General features: G+C 43.9%; 1 long non-coding RNA gene across 1 annotated transcript in view; it reads right to left on the minus strand.

Annotated features, from left to right (window-relative positions):
- Nucleotides 1-25432, minus strand: part of LOC142243413 (uncharacterized) — a 46433-nt gene that overhangs the window by 7710 nt on the left and 13291 nt on the right. The window contains exon 2 of the long non-coding RNA XR_012724370.1: nt 4258-4570. This is a non-coding gene — a long non-coding RNA (uncharacterized LOC142243413). The remainder of the gene's footprint in view (nt 1-4257; nt 4571-25432) is intronic.

Raw genomic sequence — 25432 nt, forward strand, 5'->3', positions numbered from 1 at the left:
CACTCCACGCAGCCACCATACCCAACGACTTGTAGGAAGGTCTCTATGAGGTATCGCTTCACATCCGCAGCCTTGTGAGTTTTACACATTCTAATCATAGCATTTCTATATGCAAGGTGTCTATTCGTATTGAATTAATGATGCCCTACAACTTTGTAATCCACTTTTTTTCTCTATCTCGTTCCATTTTCAAGATAAAAATGCTAACTCCGTTGTTTTCCCCCAGGTGGCGCTATAGGTGGTTTCATTGCGTAGCACATGGATACTTTACTATACCTAGACACCCACTTCTATGCCTATAGCTGCCGCCATTCTCAAGTTAATGGTGGTGGACAGGATATGGGTGGACACACTGTATATGTGTCCCTGCTATGTACTGTGTAATGGATGTGTTTGACTCTACAGGAACATGGTCTGATCATACCACAGCTCCTGGGCAGGGGAAGACACGAAAGAGAGTAAACAGACAGTATCGCACAGGATCACAGCTGATTCATTTTGTGATGTAAAACATTTCCCTGTCTTTTAAAAAAATGTTTTACCTCAAAGAAAGAATTACTTTCAATCTCATGCTGTTATGTCTCTGTATTTTTTTGCTTCTTACCTGGCCCAGGAGATATGGTATGGTCAGACCATGCCCCTGTACTGCCAGACACAGCCATTACACAGTACATAGCAGGGACATATTTATAAGATTATCTCACCACAGGCACATTTTTTAAAACATATCCAATATCCAATTGTCCATGTATTTTTTTTATGCAGATTTATTGTGCTGTTTGCCAAGAGATGCAGATTTGCAACCAAATACTCAATGTGCGCAATTTGCCTAATCCAGTAATACAGCATTGAATTCAATTACTTCACCTGAGGTGAGGTCAGTGAGTTAACCTCTTACCGACATTGGACGTACTGGGTACGTTATGGCTCATGTCGGTGTATTCACCACCAGCTGCTGTAGTGAGCCGGCTGTGAGTCCCGCACATGTCTGCTGATTTTTACAGCAGACATGTGCGGTTATCAGGCAGAGGTGGATACGTGATCCACCGGTGTCTGTTAACCACTTAGATTGCGTTGTCAAAATGTGACAGCTCGATTTAAAGCGCCGCAGAGGGTAACGTGCACGTACGCGCTACCATCAGAGGGCCTGTGACATGATATTGGGGAGCAAATGGTTGCCATGGTAGCACAGGGTCATGTGATGACTCCTGTCGCTATCATAACTCACTTCCTGTTACACTCGGCAGAATGTTGGCTGTAACAGAAGACGAGCATTTCTGCTGATCTGAGCTGTGCAGCTATGATCAGCAAAAATGAAGAAGCAATCAGACTGCTGATTCTTATAGTCCTCTAGTGGGACTAGTAAAATACATTAAAAAAAAGGAAAGAAAAAGTTTTAAAAAAATTAAAAAAAAATTAAAAAACTTAAACGTTCAAACAACCCCCCATTTGCCCCGTTAATTTTTTTTTTTTTTTTTTAAAAACCACATATTTGGTATCACCACGTTAATAAATGCCCAATCTATCAAAATATAAAATTAATTCATCTGATCGGTAAACAGTGTAGTGGCAAAAAAATTCCAAACGCCAAAATTATGTTTTTTGGTCATCGCAAATTTTGCGGAAAATGCAATAACAGGCGATCAAACTGTAGCACCTGTGCAAAAATTGTACCGTTAAAAACAACAGATCAAGACGCAAAAAATAAGTCATCACTGAGCCTCATATCCCAAAAAATGAGCGCTTTTTTGGACAAACTGCTGAGTTTTTTTCGACGGGGGTGAAGGGGTTAATGAGTTCACCTTAGGTCAGTTCCCCTGAGGTCACAGCTGTAGTACCGTGAAAACAGCCAACTGTGACCTTAGGTGAACTCACTGATGTAACCGCTCTCTCAGCTGCGGCTCGGTTAGTGTGTCTCACAGGCCACAGTGATTGGTCTCATTTTCTAATTTGACCATGCACTGCAACCTTAGGATGTAGCAGTTCCAGGATCGTTGTGAGACGTCGTGTCTGTGGATTACGTCGGCCCTGTAATGGTGTTTTGGGGGTTAGTAAATTAGAGAAAGAGGGTGTTTTTTTTTAAATAACGGTTTTATCTCTGTTTTATTTTTTTTTTACTTACACAATTAGACATGGGGGGTTTTCATAGACTAAAACCCATTACTTTTCCAGGGCTTAATGAGTACTGGGATTTTTTGACAAACCACACATTTCAGTAACCTCTTATAGTACCCTGATTGCCATCACATCACTCCAGGGCAATCAGGATGAGCTTGGTAAAGCATCAGGATTGCGCCAGTTCTGGGGAAGCTGCGGGTGATATTTTAAGGCTGGGGAGGGTCCAATAACCATGGGCCTCCCCAGCCTAAGCATACCAGCCCCAGCTGTCTGCTTTATCTTGGCTGGCTATCAAAATTGAGGGTGACCGCACACTTATTTTTTTAAATGATTTGTTTTGTTTTTTAAATAATTGAAAAAAGCTGCATGGGGTTCCTCATATTTTGATACACAGCCAAGATAAAGAACACAGCTGGCGGCAGCAGCCTCCACCTATCTGCTTTATCTGTGCTGTGTAACAAAATACAGAGGAATCCATGTCTTATTTTCCAATTATTTATTTATTTATTTTTACACTCCACTTACGGAACCCAGACAACTACTGTGAGGACAACCAATTACAGACATTGGCACGCCGGCGGTCTGACTGCAACCAATCACATATACTGCAACAGAGGGTGGGCTGGGAAGCAGTGAATATTTATGACATCTAATGATCAGCCCCGGAAGCGGTGTTACAACTCGAGAGCCTTGGTAAGAATAACTGTCCTGCTTTAATCCCAATTTTGTTTTCTTTTACAGCCCTCAAGTCCTTAAAACACCTTTTTATAACACTTAAGTTTGGGTACCTTAGACATATATGAGGTTTGGGTTCAAGTCCGGTCCCAAACCTGAACATCTGCCAGTTTGTCCATCTGTACTCCCAAACACAATATTATACCTCCACAGTGAATTCCTTCACATTACTCTCCACACGACCCCATAGTATCCCAACCCTCTCAAAGTATGATGTCTCGAACAGTCCTCCAACACATTAAGAAACCTCCACAGCCCTCTATATGGTGGCACCCACACAGATCTCTTAACAGTATAATGGCCCCCCCATACAGTATAATGCCCCTCTATACAGTATAATGGTCCTCAATATGGTAAAATGATTCCTACACAGCCCTCTATATAGTATAATGGCCCTCACACCACTCTACAGACTATATAGACCGCCGGCCAATTAAAGACCAGCAACTGACGTTGGTTTGCCCATTGTGGGAAGCGCATGATTTCACAGTCATGCACCACCCTCCAATCTAAGTCAGCTATGCAAGAGGAAGAGGACTGTGTTTGCCATGGGAACACAAACAAGTAAGAAGAATTTTGTTTTGTTTTTCTTATATGTTGGAGAAGGGTTCCAGAAGGGGGAACATTAATAAAGAAAGGGGCCAGAATAGGGGACATTACTATAGGATGGGAGCCAGGACAGGGGATATTAATTTAGGATTAGGATTAAGATGGGAGATATTATTACAGATTGGGGGCCAGGACAGGGTATATTAGGGTGAGGATGGGGGACATTATTACAGAATGGGAGCCAGGACAGGGGGTATTTTTATAGGATTAGGGTGAGGATTGGGACATTATTGCAGGATGGGGGCAAGGACAGGGGATATTAGTGTGAGGATTGAGGACATTATTACAGAATGGGAGCTAGGACAGGGGTATTTTTATAGGATTAGGGTGAGGATGAGGACATTATTGCAGGATGGGGGCAAGGACATGGGATATTAGGGTGAGGATGGGGGGACATTAATACAGGATGGGGGCCAGAACAGGAGACACTAAAACAGGATGGGGGCAAGGATGGAGGATATTTTTACAGGGGTCCATACATCTGACCAACAAGCTTGTGGATGTCTAAGTCCAAATTTTGCATTGGAGCCCATAGGGCTCTATTTACGCCAATAGTAAAAGGGGTTTTTCACTTTCTCTGGTTAGCACAGTTTTCCTCACAGACTGACCACATTGACTTATATCCTCTGTATGGGACAATCCAGACTAAATCAGGACTTCTATAAACCAACTAACTTTTCCGCAACATCTTCTCGTGGTCAAACAAAGCTCAAAAACTAAGAAAAGTACATTCCAGATTTGTTTACATTTGATTTACCAGTTATTTATTAAAAGTAACTTTTAAAGTAAACTCACACATTAAATCCTGTCTTTTTATTTGTGTTTTTTGAGAAAGCCTTGTCTTGGAAATGTTTTACAGTCCTAATAATAACAGCATAACAAATATCTGGTGTGGTTGATGGAATATTAGTCCAGGAGATTAAAGAGTCTTAGAGGTTTTCCGCTAAAATATTTTTATGACATGTCAATCAAGTTTGAAGTATGTGAACATCACCACAGTTGTAAGCGAGCTCCTGGCGAAAGGAGTGGAGTTATCAGCCTCTGAACACATCCGTCCATCTCTGGAACAGGGACTCGGCATTGTAGCCCATAGTGACTAACTTCTGACCTGAAAGGACAGGTAAAAAATAAGATTATTTAGAAACAAAAATGTATTTGTAGCTTTTTAGTATGCAGTATGAAGTGCCACATATGATTAATCGCCGTTAGAAGAGAATATTTCAATTATCATAGTTAATCAAGAGCCAACAGAAAATCGGAAGTGGGCAGAGGCAGAGTTATAGTCGGACACCTTGGAAATCAATGTGTGCCATATTATATTTCTTTAAGGGGCTAAACTTCATGGACATTTAATAGAAAACTGCAACCATGTGTATGTGACTTGGGATTACCGGTATTTATTACACAAATTACATTGATTGCTATACTCTTACAATGGACTATTTTGTTGTTATAATATAACTATTTTACTTTTATCCTTGCTTGCATTTGGTATTTTTATTCATTAAAATGGGATCACTGATTTCTAACAGGGTTTAAAAGTGAGTGATTGCTAAAAGTTATCATAATATCACAGTTAGACCTCATTCAGACATGTTACATATACATGTTTTAGCAATCATTTTCACAGATAGAATACGTAACCATAATAATCAATGGAACTGTTCACATATCCGTGGTGTTTTGTGGACCGTGTGTCCGGGCAAAAATCTCGGAAACGAGTCTGGATTTTTACTGCCATCACAGATGAAAAGTACCAATACAAAACTTTGGGTCCTTGAAAACTATGGACAGTACAAAGATGGCATCAGTGTGTAGCTCTGATTAACATTGCAAGGAATAGGAGAAACTTTATTATTTATTTATTTATTTATCTATCTATCCATATGTGAAAATCATTGATGGTAAAAACAGACACTGACCAAATACTGATGAAACTCAGATCTCAAACACTGATGACACTTGTTTTATTTTTTGTATGCGAGAACAAATACAGACATCTGAATGAAATCTTAAATTAACTGGGAAAATTGAAGTCTGTTACCCGGGAACATTAAACGGAGGCCAAAAATACAATGCAAACACAGAACAAGAGCTTGTTCACTCTCCATTTTTTGTTTGGACTTGGCAAACTTGCTGAAATGTTTCTGACATACACGATAAATATATCTATGAATATATTTCTGCGTATAGAGTGTATATTAGTTGGACAGAGGACAAGAGTGTTATTTTATTTTCCATTTGTCCAATATAGTAGTTTATGTAATTGGTTAGTAGAATCAAGTAAGTCCACAAGATTTACTTTCTTTATAATGGGAGTCTCTCAGTAACAGATGCCATTGTATTGCATTGGTCACACACATTCATTAAATTTATACATTACTAGCTGTATTACCCGGTGTTGCCCGGGAAAGTAGCTAAGGGTCCCTCTGTCTCTCTCACTCTGGCTGTCTGTCTCCCTCTCTGTCTGTGTGTCTTGCCCTCTGTCTGGCTCTCTCTCTGTCTTTATCTCTCCCTCAGTCTGTCTCTCTCTGTCTGTTAGTCTACCTCTTTGTCTGCCTGTCTCCCTCTCTGTCTCTCTCTCGGTGTCTCTGTGTGTCTCTGTGTGTCTGTGTGTCTGTATCTGTGTGTCTCTGTCTCTGTGTCTGTGGGGCTTAGTTTGAAAAATAACAGTTAAGAAGTCAGTTGGTGTGAGGAGAGTCCCTGAGGGAGAGGAAGAGACGGCATCTGTAAGAGACGTGGTGGAGAAAAATACCAATAACTTTAAATTTTGCGTGACCTTCTGGGTTGAATCTGGGTGCTGGGCATGCAGTGCGGCCTGGTGGAGACCTAACAAACTCCCTTAATCAGCGGAAGGTCAGTGGGCTCTTGAAAGAAGAGTAGGTCCTGACTGACCGGAAAGAAGGTTGATTATGCCATGGATAGTGAAGCTGAAGGAGAGAATGAGGAGCTGAGGGACCCCAAAGAGAGCCAAAGTATCAGGAAAGCGGTTGGCCAGTAAAATGTGCAAATTATCCACTGCTAATGGTAACCCCTTTAGAGAACAAGAATGTGCCCCCCTAAGGCGAGATAAGAAACTGTATTTGAAGTTGACAAGTAAAGAAGTTTGGTTGAAAGTACCTGTGACCATTTCAGTGCTTGTGATGCCTGAAGAACAAGTATGCTTTTTACTGTATTGCACAACAGTAGCGGTTGAGGTGCAGAGGAAGAACACCGGGCTGCACGGCAGCCGAACAGCAGACTTTGTCACGACTAACAAGGTCCCTGACCGCCCCTTCAACATCTGCTGATCTGATCAGCAGACATGTAGGCCTAAAGACCGCTTTATATGCAACGACATCGCTAACGAGATGTCGTTGGGTTCACAGAATTTGTGACGCACATCCGGCCTCGTTACCGACGTCGTTGTGTGTGACACATACGAGCGACCGCTAACAATGCAAAATACTCACCAAATCGTTGATTGTTGACACGTTGTCCATTTCCCAAATATCGTTGCTGGTGCTGGACGCAGGTTGTTCGTCATTCCTGAGGCAGCACACATCGCTACGTGTGACACCCCAGGAACGACGAACAACACCGTACCTGTGTCCTCCGGCAACGAGGTGGGCGTGAGTTTCATGTGGCTGCTCTCCGCCCCTCCGCTTCTATTGGACACCTGCCGTGTGACGTCGCTGTGACACAGTACGAACCGCCCCCTTAGAAAAGAGGCTGTTCACCGGCCACAGCGACGTTGCTAGGAAGGTAAATATGTGTGACGGGTACTAGCGATTTTTTCTGCCATGGGCAGCGATTTGCCCATGACGCACAAACGACGGGGGCGGGTGCTTTCACGAGTGACATCGCTAGTGATGTTGCTGCGTGTAAAGCACCCTTAAGGCTATATGCATACACTGTGGTTTAAACTGCACCCAAACTGCAACCAAAACTGCACCTTGTCCTAGAGAGCCTTGAAATAAAAAAACAAAAAAAAACGCTTGTAATGTAGGTGCATTTTTGCCGCGTTTTTGTTAATGCGTTTTATAATAGGGAAAGTATGATAGGATAAGATAATTGATAGCTAGAATAGAGAGAGACTCCAGAATTAAATTCTCCTGGAACAATTTGGGTGACTGTTTTTGGAGACAAAATCGCAGGTACAATGCAAGCAAAATGCAACCCATTTGGTGCGTTTTTCCTTGCGTTTTTCATCCCCTCATTGATTTCAATGGGTGACAAAAATGCAAGAAGAATGAACATGCTACTTCTTTTTTGTCAGACGATTTTGACAAAAAAAAAAAACTGTAACGTGCGCACAGCAAGTCTGAATTCTCATAGACTTTGCTGGGAAGTCAAAAGTCAGAACTTGCTAGCAACAAAAGTGCACCAAAAAATGTGGCAAAAAATACAAACCCTTTAGATTGTGCTGTCAAATACTGACAGTGCGATTTAAATGGACACGGATGGGATCGCGCTGTTCCTCGCCACCATCGGTGGCCCCGTGACACGATCAGTGTGTTGCCATTATTTTTTAATAATTTTATAAGAAAAAAAAAAAATCTCACTTTAATTTTCACTCTAGAATACATGTAGATAGAAATGCACTGGCATATAGAGATGTACTATATCTCTATGTATCAGTACAATATGTCTGAAATTTCAGATTATACAAAGCACATTCAAGTGTGGAAAATTCTCCTATGCTTGTTGTCAGTTCAGACTATGGTTCATGGCTTTTGCTGCTGCCTACAATGATGCAGGTTGTGTGTTCGAACGCCAGTAACACCAAATCTCAAGAAAAGAGAAGAAATGTTGATTGTATGAGAGATGCCAGCCTGCCCCCGAGGAGGAGGCATGGCGCAATGAAGATGGCAAGAGAGAAGTCATCATATGGAGTGAGTGGGCGTTGGTACAGCTTCCTCAAATTGGAATAGTCCTGCTGGATCCGGGACAGTTAGTTGCTATGGGAGTTGGACCAGTGTGACATTCCCTCTTGAAGGCCACTTTGACCTAACGCCACTGCTCTCAAAGGCCATCATGGTGCATACATTGTAAAACGCTGTTGAAGAGTCAAATTATTCATCGAGTTCTTACACCATTTTGGGACATTTAACTTTCAGGAAGTAGTTGAGGTCAAAATAATCACTTTTAGATGCAAAAAAAATCATTATTTTATTGTCCTCTCTTCAAGGTGTCCTATGCAGTTGCTAACCGTCAGCTGGTCATCCTCTCCTACTGTGTTAAATCAAAATTCTACTAATGTTTTATCAGAAGCTCAAGCTGAAGCTCTGGCTGTTTACCTTGTTTGTCACCAGTTACAAAATGTTTGTAATAATTATAAATTACAACCATAACACTCGTAAGTGAGAAAAAAAAGATTATCATACATAACTGCTCCACAAGGCATATGAGAATCAGAAAACAGTGAGGTATCTTGAAAAGAGCTTTAAAGGGAATCTGTTAGCATGTTTTTGCTATGTAAGCTGAGGACAGCATGCTGTAGGGGTTAAAAAACAAAAAGAAACTGCTTCTCATATCAGTGTGTGTGCAATTTTTTACATTAAGATAAGGGTTTATTACCCTTTGATTACCATCTCAGGACTAGAAACTCATGTTCTCACCAGTTCCACATGCCCCCTGCTGTGATTGACACCTCACATTCAATGCACAATCTCTATTGAGAGCCTGCCATGGGTAGGACAACTCTGCTGTTTTGCTGAATCTAAATTCTTTGATTGTTTCAGTAGGGCTGCACCCTGTAATCTACAAGTGCATCTCAATAAATTCAAATATCATCAAAAAGTTAATTTATTTAAGTAATTAAATACAAAAAGGGAAACTCATATACAGTATTATTTAGAGTCATTACACACAGAGTGATCTATTTCAAGCGTTTATTTCTGTTAATGCTGATGATTATGGCTTACAGCCAATAAAAACCTGAATGTCATTATCTCAGAAAATTAGAATAATTACCACAAAACATCTGTAAAGTCTTCCCTAAGTGTTTAAAATGGTCCCTTAGTCTAGTTCAGTAGGCTACACACTAGAGACTGCTGATGACAGATGTCCACAAGGCAGTCACTGACACACTCTACAAGGAGGGTAAGTCACAAAAGGTCACTGCTAACGAAGCTGGCTGTTCACATAGTGCTGTATCCAAGCAAATTAATGAAAAGTTGAGTGGAAGGAAAAAGTGTGGTAGAAAAAGGTGCACAATCAACCGGGATAACCGCAGCCTTTATAGGATTGTTAAGAAAAGGCCATTAAAAAATTTGGGGGAGATTCACAAGAAGTGGACTGCTACTGGAGTCAGTGCTTCAAGAGCCACCACACACAGATGTATCCAAGACATGGGCTACAACTATCACATTCCTTGTATCAGGCCACTCATGACCAATAGACAATGCCAGAAGTGTCTTACCTGGGCCAAGGAGAAAAAGAACTGGCCTGTTGCTCAATGGTCCAAGGTGTTGTTTCAGATGAAAGTAAATTTTACATTTCCTTTGGAAATCGCAGTCCCAGAGTCTGGAAGAAGAGTGCAGAGGCCACAATCCAAACTGCTTTAGGTCTAGTGTAAAGTTTCCACAATCACTGATTGTTTGGGGAGCCATGGAATCTGCTGGTGTAGGTCTACTGTGTTTTATCAAGACCAAATTCAGTGCAGCCGTCTACCAGGAAATTTTAGAGAACTTCATGCTTCCCTTTGCTGACAAACTTTTTGGAGATGGAAATTTCATTTTCCAGCAGGACTTGGCACCTGTCCACACTGCCAAAAGTACCAATAACTGGTTTAATAACCACAGTATCACTGTGCTTGATTGACCAGCAAACTCGCCTGACCTAAACCCCATAGAAAATCTATGGGGTATTGTCAAGAGGAAGATGAGAGACACCAGACCCAACAATGCAGATGAGCTGAAGGCTGCTAGCAAAGCAACCTGGGCTACCATAACACCTCAGCAGTGCCACAGGCCGATCGCCTCCATGCCACGCTGCATTGATGCAGTAAATCATGCAAAAGGAACACTAACCAAGTATTGAGGCATTTACTGTACAGACTTTTCAGTAGGCGCCAACATTTCTAAAAGTTGTTTAAAATCATTTTTTCAGTTGGTCTTATATATTATTCTAATTTTCTGAGATAATGACTTCTGGGTTTTCATTGGCTGTAAGCCATAATCATCAACATTAACAGAAAATGCAAGCAGGAGCGATGCTGGGCTGTGATGCACACTGCGGATTTGTTTCTCCAGCGAAAAACGCACCTTCTGGCAGAAAAATGCACCTCCCTGCGGAAAAACGGCACCAAAAACGCATATAGTTTTACCGCGTTTTTGGTGCGGATTTACTTCGTTTTTGCCTGTGATTGTTTAACATTGAACACAGGGAAAAAAGCAGAAAAACGCAAAAATGAAGTGACATGCTACCTCTTTTCATTGCAGAAATTCTGCAGCAAAACCTGTAAAGAAAAAAAACGCTGTGTGCACACAGCATTTTGGATTTTTCATAGACTTTGCTGGGGAAGGACTGTGTGACGCCCCTGCGGTAACCAGGTGTCACAAAAATAAGGTAACAGCCCAGGTTCAACATAACTGTGAAAGCCACTACACACACACTAGCACACCAGGACATTTACACTCGCTGTACCCGGCTGGGAGCCTCAGCTAGCCAGATGACAGGGCTGGGCACTGTTAGATAACAGGCAGCCAACTGGGAGGAAGAGACCAGACCTGGGGGAGGAGAAAGGGACCTGGGGAGTGTTAGTGAGCAGTCAGAGAAAGGAAGTGAAAGATGAAGGTTGTGAGTTGAGGAGAGGAGTAGTAAGAAAGGTGTCAAGACAGACCAGAGACTCTTGAGACACAGAGAGAAAGTGGAAGGAACCAGAAAGGAAAGTGAGTAGTAAGAAAGTCGGCGGAGTGGTAGTAAAGACACTGCAAACACCTGGAACAGCCACTCAGAGGAGGAAAGTAGCTGCAGAGCGAGAGAGCAAGCTCCAAGGACAGAGGGATCCTGTGGGGTGGACATCCAGGGCTCACAGTACTCTGCACGCACAGGTGCAGATCCCAGAACAGACCAGTACTTCAGGCCCTCTGTTAACACTGCCAGGCAGGTGGGTTTCCAGGACTCACCTGCCACCACTAACGTCCGAGGCATCAGCAGCAAAGTGGGGACCAGGAGAAATTCCCTTAAATAGTCCAAGCTGCCTGCGGCAGCACCCAGAAACCAGGAGGACCTCCAAGTGCTCCACACCAGGGAGGACCCACATACACCAAAGTGCAAAGGTGGAGAGTGGCACCAGGTCAGCTGGCACAGCCATCAGGGACATGGGCGCACCTGGGATCCAGTACATCCCCAGGGCGTGAATCCAGTGAGTAAAAACCATCAAACTGCCCTCTTTGTCTGGACTGCTTCATTGCCGTGCACCTCCACATTAACCCTTCATCTACTATTGGGGAAAAGCCCTGCTCGCGGAGGGCTCCACCATCCACGCTGCCTCCATCCATCATACCCAGTGGGAACCCGCAGCGGTGGCCCTACTATCCCTGGCCGCAAATCGCGAGTGGCGTAGTCGAACTTTATTTTTATTTTTCATTTAAAAACTGTTCGATGGTGCCCCCGGGTCCGGGACTCCTCGAGCCAGACAGCCCAGATCCGAGCAGCTCAGCTGCCCCGGGGCGCGACAACTGCATAAAGCTTATGAACAAAAATTGCACCAATTCTGCAGCAAAAAACGCGGCAAATCCGCAGCAATAAATGCAGTGTGCGCACAGGGCCTAAAAGCTGCTTTTTTACAGTATTACCAAAAGCTATGAGATTTCAAAAATCTCATGCACACATTTGTGTTTTTTTCCTGACTGAATTGGAAAACTGCTGCGTTTAAAAAAAATAAAATAAAAATTTGTCTTATTTTATACATTTATTAGGCCGCATCTACATATACAGTATGTGTTACATCAGGCTCAGTTTTTTCAGCCTAATCTAGTTAGAAGGCAATGATACAATATTGCCTACCCTTTACACCGCCCTGTGCCCTAAGTAACCACCCACTCTACCCAGAGGCATAACTAGGGGTTCAGCATGGGGGACAAACTCGAGTGGGATCCTAAGTTGGGTAACCATGTTTATAACAACGATGGCACATCCAAATTATAGTTGGTAAAGGCAGGGGTGTAACTACTGCGGTCGCAGAGGTCACCATTGCAGCCAGGCCCGACAGGTTAGGGCCCCTGCAGATCAGCAGCCAGCTCCTTTCTGTGAGAGAGGAGCTGCGCTGTTCTGTCACAGCCGCTATATGACCCGCTGTCGCTGACACTGGGCCCCCCTGCCACCCTGTCTCCCCGCCCGGTGTCAGCGGCGGCGGCACCGGGCCCCCTCCCCCGTCATCACACACAGTAATGATAAAGCATGGAGCGGCCCGCACTGCTCCATGCATCATCATTCTCCCCCTGTGCCTGCGTGGTGACATTACTCCTGTGCGACTGCTGTGCAGAGCGCAAGATGGGAGGACGCTGACTGGAGTAGTGGGAGAACAAGGAGAGAGGTGAGGACGGAGCAGCGGTGGAAGCAGGAGAGAGGTGAGTACTTGTTGTGTTTTTTTTGTTTTTTTTTAAATAAGTCATTGAGTACACATAGGCCTGGGGGGCTGGCTGCATGACACATGGAGGCCTGGAGGGATGGCTGCATGAGACATGGAGGCCTGGGGGCTGGCTGCATGACACATGAAGGCCTGGGAGGCTTGCTGCATGATACATGGAGGCCTGGGGGGGCTCACTGCATGATGCATAGATGCCTGGGGGGCTGGCTGCATGATACATGGAGGCCTGGGAGGGCTGGCTGCATGATTATTATTATTAATATTTATTATTATAGCACCATTTATTCCATGGCGCTTTACAAGTGAAAGAGGGTATACGTACAACAATCATTAACTGTACAAAACAGACTGGTATAGGAGGAGAGAAGACCCTGCCCACAAGGGCTCACAGTCTATAGAGAATGGGTGATGGTACAATAGGTGAGGACAGAGCTGGTTGCGCAGTGGTGTACTGGACTGAGGGTTATTGTAGGTTGTAGGCTTGTTGGAAGAGATGGGTCTTGAGGTTCCTCTTGAAGCTTTCCACGGTAGGGGAGAGTTTGATAGGCTGAGGTAGAGAGTTCCAGAGTATGGGGGAGGCACGGGAGAAATCCATGGAATTACATGGAGGCCTGGGGAGGCTGGCTGCATGATACATGGAGGCCTAGGGGGGCTGGCTGCATGATACATGGGGGCCTGGGGTTGCTGGCTGCATGACACATAGAGGCCTGGGGGGGTCTGCATTATAGATGGAGGCCTGGGGGCTGCATTATAGATGGAGGACTGGGGGGCTGCATTACAGATGGAGGCCTGGGGGGCTGCATTATAGATGGAGACTTGGGGGTGCTGCATTATACATAGAGGCCTAGGGGGGCTGCATTATACATGGAGGTCTATGGGGCTGCATAATAAACATGAAGAACACCTTAAACATGGACTATAGGGATGCATTATACATAGAGGTCTATGGGGCTGCATTATACATGCATGGAGGTCTATGGGGCTGCATTATGCATGCATGGGGGTCTATGGGGATGCATTATATATGGAGGTCTATGGGGATGCATTATACAACATGAAGGACACCTTATACATGGACTATAGGGGTGCATTATACATGGAGGAGTATTGGGCTGCATAATAGAAAATGAATGACATCTTATACTCGGAATAAAGGGGTGCATTATACATGGAGGAGTATGGAGCTGCATAATACAATATGAAGGTTTATGGGGCTACATTGTAATACATATAGGACTATGGGGGCTACATTATAATATATGGAGGACTATGGAGCCTACCTTATACATGGACTATGGGGTTGCATTATAATACGTATAGAACTATGGGGGCTACATTATAATATATGGAGGACTATGGAGCCTACCTTATACATGGACTATGGGGTTGCGTTATAATACGTATAGGACTATGGGGGTTACATTATAATATATGGAGGATTATGGAGGCTACCTTATACATGGACTATGGGGTTGCGTTATAATACATATAGGACTATGGGGGCTACATTATAATATATGGAAGACTATGGAGCCTACCTTATACATGTGTGATGCCCTGGCCCGGCCAGGTAGTCACAAATAGGGCCCCGCATTACACCTGTCCCCCATAGGTAACATACAGCCAAAAATTTAAACCCTAGTCACCCCCCTCAGGGCTTGATGGACACACCAGGGGGCGGAACCAGGCGGTTGGAAGACGCCCACCAAGGAGTTCAGACAGCCTGGGGCGGGAAAGTAAGTAGAACAGTTTGAGAGTTCAAGTTGGAGAGGTGTGTGGGCTGGAGCTGTGTGCAGCTCCAGCAGAGGAGAGAACCCAATTTGAGCAGGTGCCGGGGTAGGAACCCTGGTACCTTTGGCTAGGAGGCAGATAGCGGTCTCTGTCTGCAGGAGCCGGGAAGATGGCTCGGTGGAACCGAGGTGGACCGGGACAGGGTTGTAGCCTGCCTGTACCGACCCAGGGAACCGACTCGGAAACCGGAGCACAAAGGGGGGTACTCAGACCCTGAAGCTAGGTCCAGAAGCTACTGGGCGCTAGCTAATTAACTGATTGCGGCCAGGACTAGAGGTCCTGTCCCACCCAAAATCCTGACTGAAGGCAACAGCCCAACGAGGGGGATAAACGGCCACCGCCATGGCTCAGAGATCCCACGGGCCAGCGTCTGCGGGCAAAGGGGCCTTAGGCGACAACAAGCCGGGAGCGGACTCCTGAAGTTGCAAGCACAGGCAGTCCACCATCCAACACAGGTGCGAGAGAAAGACAGAGACCACCAGCCGGGTGGGGGACCAGACCGCAGCCGGCTGCGGGCACCGACCACCATCACCTTGGTTTACCAGAGACTCGTGTGTTTACTACTAGTAAGTATAACAGCACCCTCTGGTCGCTCATCTCCCTGCACCGCCAAACATCCCCCCAACGGATCCCGGGGCCACCATCCCTGCCCACGGAGGGGTTAACAACTTGCTGCATAACATCTCCCCCGGTTGCCCCGTAACTGCAGCGGTGGTGTCCACCTTCACCACATCCCGTGGGTGGCGTCACAAACTTAATACAGCTCCGGCCGTACATCTACGTCCCCAAACCACAACCCCCCCTTTTAGTTGAAGTGACCGCGAGACCCCCGGGTCCAGAGAGCCTCGAGCCACCCACTGAAGGTCCGGATCCGAGCGGCTCGGCCGCCGAGCACAGGGCGGTACACATGGACTATGGGAGTGCATTATAAAACATGGAGGACTATGTGGTGCAGTATAATATATGGAGAACTATGGGGTGAATTATAATATATGGAGAACTATGGGGTGAATTATAATACATGGAGAACTATAGGAAATTCATTATAATAATTGGAGGGCTATGGGGGCTACTTTATACATGGAGGACTATGGGGGCTGCATTATAATATATGGAGGACTATGTGATGCAGTATAATATATGGAGAACTATGTGGTGCAGTATAATGTAGTACTATGTGGTGAATTATAATACATGGAAAACTATGGGAAATGCATTATAATACATGGAGGACTATGGAGGTGCATTCTAATATATGAAGGGTTATCTTAAGTTATATATGAAGACAATGTTATATTGTCTTCCCCCCCTCCTTCCCCCCCCCCATTTTTTCCTTCCCTTCCCTATGTTACCAAACACGTATATTTATATTATATGTGTTATCCACATCATAATACATGTACTTATGCGTTTGTTTGATATATCATACATCTGTAATTACATGCTAGTACTTTTGCATCTGATGATTTTCCTCTTCTATTATACTATCCTACCCCTTTTGGCTTGGGTGACAGTTCAGCCTTTTAGACATTGCATACAAATCGTATATTTCCATTACCATGCCCACTCCCCCCCCCTTTTTGATTGTATGGTGAGCTCTTTTGTGGGCATTCTGCCCACAAATTGAATAAGAACCCCTAAATGTGTTACTTTCCACCTTGAGCAGCTGCCACGCTCGTCGGTGGTGACGCGTCCCCCCTCTGAGCCTGGCGATATGCTTGGTGATGTGCCACACATTTGGTGGTTGGTATGGACTATGTATGTCCAGTATCATATAATTCCTTTAATTTCCCTTGCTCTCCTCTGTCTGCTACCAGGGGGGGCGCAGGGAGTGTGGTGTCCGATGTACACCTGGTACTCACGTGGTCCACGGGTGCCTGTGTGTTCGTCTGGGCGGTCTGCGCTCCGTGTGTCCGTCCTGTTGCCAGGGAGCTGTGACGCTGCACTCCCTCTGACATGTCGCACGCATGCGCGGGCATCCCTGGACTCCTTGACATCTGGTCACATGATCGCGATCATGTGACCGGGTGGCGAACATTCAAAAGGGCGGCGCGGCTTACTCACATCGCACTCACTCCTCCCGGAAGAAGCGGTAGTATACCGCGAAACGGCCGTCGGAGGTCCCCTCTGGCCAGGTTCTCCTACACCACTCTATTGATTCGGTAAGCGCTTCACTTCTATCTATAACCCACTCTGTATAAGGACTGCTGCAGAGACTTCTTAATATATATTATATACTGCTTACTTTTACTTGTCTCAAGGGCTTCCTTTTTGAGTGGATTATCTGCAAGAATTCCTACATAGCTGGGGTTCATGGGACCCAGATGGAGAATTTCTTCTCTGACCTGGCTCCCCTGCACCACCGCTGTGAGCAGGCAAGCACTCTATTTAAACTTACACTTTTTTTGATATAGGCTTCTCTGATTATTACTGACTCCTTGTATACTATGTTATACTATATATATAGCCTTTATTATATAAGTGTATGTCAGATATAGAATACCCCTTGTGTCTTGCCTAAGCTTACAAAATGCTTTGTGACTCTGTTTGGCCTTTTTAAATTTGAGTCCCACTATATTAATTCTTTATAAATGCTGATATACTGTGGTGTACGGGAACTAGGTGTTTAATTCCCTAAACCTTGCGCTTGATACGTCCTTTATTCTATTCCTGTTATTTATTGAGATTGAAATAAATTTTCTATATTTGCACTAAACTCCTTGTGCTCTTGTTTATTATATATTATTTATACATGGAGGACTATGGGGGCTGCATTATAATATATGGAGGACTATGTGATGCAGTATTGTTGGCCTAATGCATATTGATCTGTATGTATTGCAACAACTTTTGTTTGTTTAATATGATGTGATTTTATGTCTGCATGCATATTGTTCAGATGTTAACAAAGTTAAAAAAAAAAAAAAAAAGGACCTCATTCACAGACAGGATGTTCCTCCTCCTCCCAGTGTGTGTATTCTAGTGTGGAGCTGGAAGCTGAAGGTCACAGCAGATTTCTCTCTCTCCCTCTCCCAGAAACCAGACTGATCCTATTCTCATGTTGTAAGCTGGATGTTCTTAATTCTCAATAAATGAATATTCTCTGTTGCTCGCTATGGACATCACGCTGATTAACCCGCTGCTAACAGGTTATGGGCCCAGAGTCAAAGCAGTCCCAGACCTCCAGAGCACAGAGATAGAAAGACAACAGCAAACTGAGAAGTAAAGATGGCCACCAGCGGCAACTCAGCAAAGTTTACAGTGCCAAGCCTGAATACCAGAACTATCAATCCTGGAAATTCAAGGTGAAGATGCTGCTGATAAGAGAAGGTACGTGGAAATACACTCAGGAGCCTAAACCTGACCCAGTACCACAGGACTGCCTAGAGATGGATCAGAAAGTACAGAGCACCATATCACTCAGCATAGACGATGATCAGATTGTGAATATGTGTAAGTGTGAATCTGCAAAGGAAATGTGGGAGCAGCTGCAGAAAGTACATGAGAGGATAAATCTAAGTAATAAACTCTATCTAATGAGAAAGCTGTATCAGTCTAAGCTGCACAATGACCAGGACATGCAGGACTACATTAGAAACACTCTAGAGACCGTAGAGCGCCTGCGGGGCATTGGGGAAGATATGAAGGACTTCCATGTAGCAGCACTACTACTTAGTGGTCTCCCAGAAAGCTATGACACGCTTGTAACTGCACTAGATGCACGCCCAGATGATGAGCTTACAATGGAGTATGTCAGAGGAAAGCTTGTAGATGAATATAAGAGAAAGGCAGAAAGTGTGAGCAGCAAGATATGCAACAAGGAAACTGCTTTACAAACACAGAATGTGCCCACCAGCAGAAACCACCCTAAAGAAACACGTGAATGTTTTGTATGCAGGAAGCCAGGTCATTTAAAAGCTGAATGCAGAGTCTGGAAAGCTAAAATGAATCAGCTGAAGAAGCAAAACAGTCAACAAAGAGTTAAGAGCGCTGTATCTGAAAATAATGATCATGTAAATACTGAGGCTGCATTCACATCAGTCAATGCATTTAAATCAAAGCATGCGTGGTGTATAGATTCTGGTGCAACCAGTCACATGACCAATGACAGAGACTTCTTTACTAAGCTTATCCAAAGCAAGTCAGAGAAAGTGATAATGGCGAATGGTCAGTGTATGAACTCAGAAGGCATAGGAGATGGTTATATTGATTGTAACATCTCTGCAACACAAAGCAGAAGGATCCATGTAAAGGATGTGCTATATGTGTCTAGTCTTGAAAGTAATCTATTATCTGTGAAAAAGCTCACAAAACAAGGGAATGAAGTTACATTTACGCACGATAGCTGCATCATCTCAAAGGAGGGTCACACACTAGCAAAAGGAAAAATCAGAGATGAACTGTATCAGTTGAAATGTAAAGAGTGTGTATACACAGCTAAGCAAGAACTGCACAAGAACTGTATTCATGTATAGCACAGGCGGCTTGCGCATAGAGACCCAGAAGCAATAGGAAAGTTATTTCAAGAACAATTAGCTGATGATCCATGTAACCAGACAATGAGGTGTACCAGCTGTATCAAAGGGAAAATGTCCAGAAAGGCCTTTCCTAAAAAAAAGTAGTACAAGAACAAAACAACCACTAGATTTAATACACACGGATATCTGTGGTCCAATGCATACTCAGACCCCTGGAAAGAAGAGATATTTTCTTACATTTATTGATGACAATTCAAGATATACAGTTGTCCATCTACTTCACAGCAAAAATAAAGTTCCAGAGAAACTTGAAATATATCTAGCTGAAGTATATAACAAGTTTGGGAGAATGCCAAAAATTCTACGTGCAGATAATGGGACTGAATACACAAGTAATGAGACACAGAGCATTTTAAAGAAAAATGGAATCATATTTCAGACTACTGTACCATACAACCCTGAGCAAAATGGTGTAGCAGAAAGAAGGAACCGAACACTCTGTGAAAGCGGAAGGAGTATGTTATTTGATGCAAATCTGCCTGCAGTATATTGGGGCGAAGCTATTATGACGGCTTGCTATCTTCAGAACAGACTACCAGGTAAAGCGACAGAGAAAACTCCATTTGAGCAATGGAATAGTACAAAGCCAAAACTACAACACATAAGGATTTTCGGAAGTAGAGCATTTGCACACATTCCCAAAGAAAAACGAGCTAAGTGGGAATCTCACGCAGGAGGCATCCTGGTAGGCTACAGTGAAACCCAGAAAGGTTATAGAATTCTACACCCAGAGACAAACAAGGTCACAATAAGTAAAGATGTAGTGATTGATGAAAACTTCGTGTCACCCAAGTTTTATGACATTATGCCAGTAGTCCAGATGAAGCAACAACAACAATCTCAGTCACCATTACAAGACAACGAAAGGGAGAATGTAGAAGTCTGGCTAGATCCTTCAACCACTGAAGGAAAAACAAAAAGCCTAAAGCGGGCTTTACACGCTGCGACATCGCTAATGCGGAGTCGTTGGGGTCACGGAATTCGTGACGCACATCCGGCCGCATTAGCGATGCCGTTGCGTGTGACACCGATAAGCGATTTTGCATCGTTGCAAAAACGTGCAAAATCGCTAATCGGCGACACGGGGGTCCATTCTCAAATCTCGTTACTGCAGCGGTAACGATGTAGTTCGTCGCTCCTGCGGCAGCACACATCGCTATGTGTGACGCCGCAGGAACGAGGAAGCTCCCCTTACCTGCCTCCCGGCCGCTATGAGGAAGGAAGGAGGTGGGCGGGATGTTACGTCCCGCTCAGCTCCGCCCCTCCGCTGCTATTGGGCGGCGGTTCAGTGACGTCGCTGTGACGCCGCACGGACCGCCCCCTTACAAAGGAGGCGGTTTGCCGGTCACAGCGACGTCGCCGGGCAGGTAAGTATGTGTGACGGGTCTGGGCGATGTTGTGCGGCACGGGCAGCGATTTGCCCGTGTCGCGCAACAGATGGGGGCGGCTACCCACACTAGCGATATCGGGACCGATATCGCAGTGTGTAAAGTAGCCTTAAGTGAACCTAAAATCAGACGATCGTCAAGATCAAACAAAGGAATACCAGCTAAACGTCTATCCTACATTGTCAAGACACTACCTGAGTCAGAGCCACAGTCATGGGATGAAATGCAAAAATTACCTGCCCATGAAAGAACAAAGTAGATCAATGCCGCTAATGAAGAAATGAACTCGCTTCATCAACTTCAAACTTGGAAACTCACTGAGTTACCACAGGGTAAAAAGGCAATCAAGTGCAAGTGGGTATTTAAAACCAAATATGACTCTGAAGGTAAAGTCCGAAGATTCAAAGCGAGGTTGGTCACAAAAGGATACTCTCAAAAGTATGGCGAAGACTATGATGCTACTTTTTCCCCAGTCGCCAAGCAGGCAACATTTAGAGCCTTGATGGCCGTAGCTGCTGTACAAAAGATGTTTGTCAGACATTTGGATATCAAAACTGCATTTTTAAATGGTGACATTGAGGAGGACTTATACATGACTCAACCTGAAGGTTATATAAAGGAAGGTGAACAGAATCTTGTTTGCAAACTACAAAAATCTCTTTATGGTCTTAAGCAATCGGCAAGAGCATGGAACACCAAAATGAACTTGTTAGAAGAAGGATTTAAAAGAGGTCAAGCGGATCCATGATTATATACGAGATATACAGATGGAAAGTGGATGTATATTCTCTTATATGTGGACAATGTAATTGTAGTTCATCAAGAAGAAGCCGAAATTGGGAAAATTACTGAAATTTTGAACCAGCATTTTGAAACAAAAGACCTTGGAAATGTGACATATTATCTAGGAATCCATATCCAGAGAGAGGAAGATGGAAGTTTTCTTCTAAATCAAAGTGCAAAAATTAATTCAATTCTGAATCAGTTTGGAATGACAGAAGCCAAAGGTGTACCAACGCCAATGGAATCATCCTACCTGAAACTGGAAGAAGATGACCTGCTGCCTAACAATGAGAAATATCGACAGGCAGTGGGGGCACTTCTATACATATCGACTATGACTCGACCAGATATTACAACAGCAGTTGGAATATTGTGCAGATATGTGGAGAAACCGCGCCAAAAGGACTGTGATGCCGTTAAAAGAGTTCTCCGATATTTAAAAGAGACACCAGGTGTAAATTTAAAATTATCTGCAGCAGGAAATCTAAAACTCACCGGCTATGCTGACGCAGATTGGGCTGGTGATTCGCATGATCGTAAATCCACAAGCGGATACGTATTTAAACTTGGAGAAAGTTCAATCTCCTGGTCTAGTAGAAAACAAGTAGCTGTTGCTTTGTCATCTACAGAAGCTGAGTATGCGTCCGCAGCCTATGCAAGTCAGGAGATCATTTGGCTAAGACAACTGATGGATGATCTTGGTAAACCGTTAACTCAGCCAATGGTGATATATGAGGACAACCAAGGATGCATTAAACTTGCATGCAGTGAAAAGATCAGTGCTAGAACTAAGCACATCGACGTCAGATATCATCATCTACGTGATTTGATAGATCGTGGCATAATTCAGTTTGTTTATTGTGACACTGATAAAATGATAGCTGACATTTTGACCAAGCCATTGCCACGACCTAAGTTCCAAAGATTGAGAACCACTATGGGACTAACAGAATAAGTAGTTGTTGAGTGGGGGTGTTGGCCTAATGCATATTGATCTGTATGTATTGCAACAACTATTGTTTGTTTAATATGATGTGATTTTATGTCTGCATACATATTGTTCAGATGTTAACAAAGTTAAAAAAAAAAAAAAAGACCTCATTCACAGACAGGATGTTCCTCCTCCTCACAGTGTGTGTATTCTAGTGTGGAGCTGGAAGCTGAAGGTCACAGCAGATTTTTCTCTCTCCCTCTCCCAGAAACCAGACTGATCCTATTCTCATGTTGTAAGCTAGATGTTCTTAATTCTCAATAAATGAATATTCTCTGTTGCTCGCTGTGGACATAACGCTGATTAACCCGCTGCTAACAAGTATAATATATGGAGAACTATGTGGTGCAGTATAATGGAGTACTATGTGGTGAATTATAATACATGGAAAACTATGGGAAATGCATTATAATACATGGAGGACTCTGGAGGTGCATTCTAATATATGAAGGGTTATGTGGGACCCTTTATACCATATGGAAGGCTATGTAGGGGTCATTATAGTATTTGGAGAACTATATATGAGGAGGGACAAAGATACAAGCATGGGATGGGAATGTTTTGTGCTGAGGGAAAAGGCTATTTCTCTCAGCACCCAGCTTTCCTATGCTCTGCTATAACATCTTTGCTTAGCACCCAGCTTTCCCACGCTCTGATATGGGAAAGCTGGGTGCTGAGGTAAAGATGTATAGCAGAGCATGGGGAAGCTGGGTGCCGAGGACAAGATGGATATCAGAACATAGGAAAGCAGGGTGCTGATAGAGAGATTTCAGATCATGGGAAACCTTGGTGCTGTGGGTAAGAGCCAAGTGTCAACGTCATTATCCCGTACCCCGAGTGTCAGTGTCATTATCCTGTACCCCAAGTGTTGGTTTACGTGGAGTGGGGGGGGAGGCCAGGTCCAAACTTTGCACTAGGGCCCATCAAAGTCTAGTTATGCCAGTGGGGAAAGGGGAACCTCTACAGATGACTTTGCTGTTACTCGGGAAAAAAAATCACTATACAAAGACCAATACAGATATTATTGCAAAACAGTGAGGGTAGTGGTAGATACCAGTCCTGCAGAATATAGAGATTACAGCACAGTAATAGATAGGGACTTGCAGCTGACATTCTTTAGTTTGGCATCGTTCACTTTTCCTGTATTTTGCTTCTGGCTCAGATCCACATGATGAATTCTTCCAGCCACGACTCGTCTGCAGAGTTTACAACAAAGACACATTTAACTTCCCTCATTACAAGTATCAACCCCATCTATTCCCAACCTGCACAAACCCCCCATCCTGCTGATATCCAAAAGCTAAGCACACTCACACTGCTACCTTATTTGTCTCTATTAAACCCCTTAATCCCCAGGCAATTTTACATTTTTCTTTTTCATTTTTTTCCTTCCCTTCTTCCAAGACCCATAACTTTTTTATTTTTCCGTCAATATAGCCATATGAGGGCTTTTTTATTGCGAGACGAGTTGTACTTTTGAATGACAACATTCATTCTTCCACATATTTCACTGGAAAAGAGGGGAGAAAAATATTCCAAGTGCAGTGAAATTGCAAAAAAATTGCAGTTGCTCAGCAGTTTTTGGGCTTTCTTATTTACGGTGTTCACTATTTTGAAAAACTGGCCTGAAAATATGATTCCCCAGGACAGTACGGGTTCGTAGATACCAAAAATGTATAGTTTTACTTTTATGTAAGTGGTGAAGAAAAATCAGAAGTTTGTCAAAACATTTGTTGCCATTTTTTGAGACACATAGCGTTCTAATCTTATGGGATCTGGGGCTCATTGATGGCTTATTTTTTGCATCCTGAGCTGTTATTTTTAATTACATCATTTTTATATAGATGCAATGTTTTGATCGCCTGTTATTGCATTTCAATGCAATGTTGCAGTGACCAAAAAAAAGGAATTTTGGCGATTGGAATTTTTTCTCACTATGCCATGTACCGATCAGATTAATTGATTTTATATTTTGATAGATCGGGCATCTCTGAAGACGGCAATACCAAATAGTGTTTTTTTTTATTAATTATTATTATTATAATTATAATTATTTTTCAATGGGGCAAAAGGGGGGTGATTTCAACTTTTAGGTTTTTGTTTTTTTCATATTTTTTAAAATTTTTTTTTTTTTTCATTTTTTTATTCATTTTACTAGTCCCCTGGAAGACTTTATGAGTATACACTCCAATCACTTCTCCTGACCAGAGCGATGCTTCAGCTCAGGAGAAATTATGCTCTACTGTTAGTGATGCTTTGACGACATTTACAGGAAACACATCATGGCAGCGACAGGGGTCATCATCTGACCTTACGCTGCTATGCCAACCCATTGGCGCATTGTGATTGCGTCACAGGGCCGCCAGTGGTGTTGGGGAACAAAGTTCCACCCGCGCCTGTTAGCTGCATACAGCGCGATCTAAGAGGTTAACAGGAGTGGGAGTTTTTTAACCTACTCGTTGCCGGGCCGGAGATGCAGATCCTTTGCGTCGTCACTGCGTGACCTGGCCCAGTTTCGCTGCCCCAAGGCATACAGGAGTGAGGATTGGAGGGTGGTAGTGAGATTGGAGGTAGTAGTTGGAGGTTAGGAAAGTCTATTAGATGATCGTGACACCACCTATGGTACGCGGCCAGGGATGTGGGCCACCGCTGCAGGGTCTCTCACCGGGGCAGATGTTGAGTGCAGCTGGGATGGTGTCGGTCCCCACAGGCGGGGCGGGATTGCCCTGGGGAGGATGGCGGGGGTGGTGGTAGTCCCCGTTGGCGCCGGACAATGGAGCCGGTAAAGGAGAGGCAGAGACAGGTACCGTTCTCTGCCTCGATGGGCTCTAGCCGATCCCGAATCCGTGGAAGGTCAAGTCCAGTGTGTGTGTCAACCTTTGAGCCCTTTCCTCCTTTGATG

The sequence above is a fragment of the Anomaloglossus baeobatrachus genome, chromosome 6 (genome assembly GCF_048569485.1).
Source record: "Anomaloglossus baeobatrachus isolate aAnoBae1 chromosome 6, aAnoBae1.hap1, whole genome shotgun sequence".
NCBI classification, from domain to species: domain Eukaryota; kingdom Metazoa; phylum Chordata; class Amphibia; order Anura; family Aromobatidae; genus Anomaloglossus; species Anomaloglossus baeobatrachus.